The sequence below is a fragment of the Helobdella robusta genome (assembly GCF_000326865.2).
Source record: "Helobdella robusta unplaced genomic scaffold HELROscaffold_114, whole genome shotgun sequence".
Lineage (NCBI taxonomy): Eukaryota > Metazoa > Annelida > Clitellata > Rhynchobdellida > Glossiphoniidae > Helobdella > Helobdella robusta.
Window position 1 is genome coordinate 149066 of NW_008703639.1, and position 970 is coordinate 150035.

Here is a 970-nt window from a genome sequence, read left to right on the forward strand (position 1 = left end):
TTATTATTTATTAATTTGCTTTTTATTATGTGTATTTATATGAGTATATACGTATTATATATATATATATATATTTCAAAGTTTTTTCAAAGTTTTATTCATAATCAACAACATATCAAATAAGTGAATAAAAGTTATGAAGTTGAATATGCGGAGACCGAATAAGACTGTTTGTCTTGTGGTGGCCACCGCAGGTAGATACATGAATAGTTAATGAAATAAAATAAGGAAAATAACTGAAGCAGAAAGATAATTGAAGATAAATAAGTAAATGTTCGTGTCATACATATATAGACATATAACTATGTAAATGTTCGCTCAGTACATATATAAACACATAAATGTTTAACCATTCATAAAGACCATTCATCCGCATCATTTGTTCTAGCGTATTCTTAATATAATATTAGGTGGTGGATTCGAGATCCAGTGTCAATAAAAAAGCACGGAATTTTGACTTGAAATGTTGTAGGTTTATGATGGCTCTTAGATGGGGAGGTACAAGTTCTGTCCAAATTTTAGGACCTGTTATTTTTATGCTTGTCTGGATTAATTTGAGGCGAGTTTTGTAGATATAGAAGAGAGGGGTGTGTCTAGTGGTTGTAGATTGAACGGAGTTACTTAATGTGTAGAAATTGATAAAGTGAGGTGGGAGAAGATTGTTGATAAATTTAAAAACGAATAAAGAAGAGTAGTAAAGACAGATGAAGTTAACTGGTAAAATTTTTTTTGCTAGGAAGAAGGGTTTAGTATGAGAATCGGGTTTGAGGTTAAAAATTAAACGTATTGATCTTTTTTGGGAAAGTATTAGGTTATTCAGGTGGCTTTTTGGACTATTTCCCCATAGTGTGATGCAGTAGGTTAGATAAGGGTAGATGAATGTGTAATAAAGNCGTGCGAAGAGCAGAAAGAGAGAGTTTATATTTGATTTTGTAGAAGATGCCTGTGAGTTTGTTGATTTGTCTGAGGT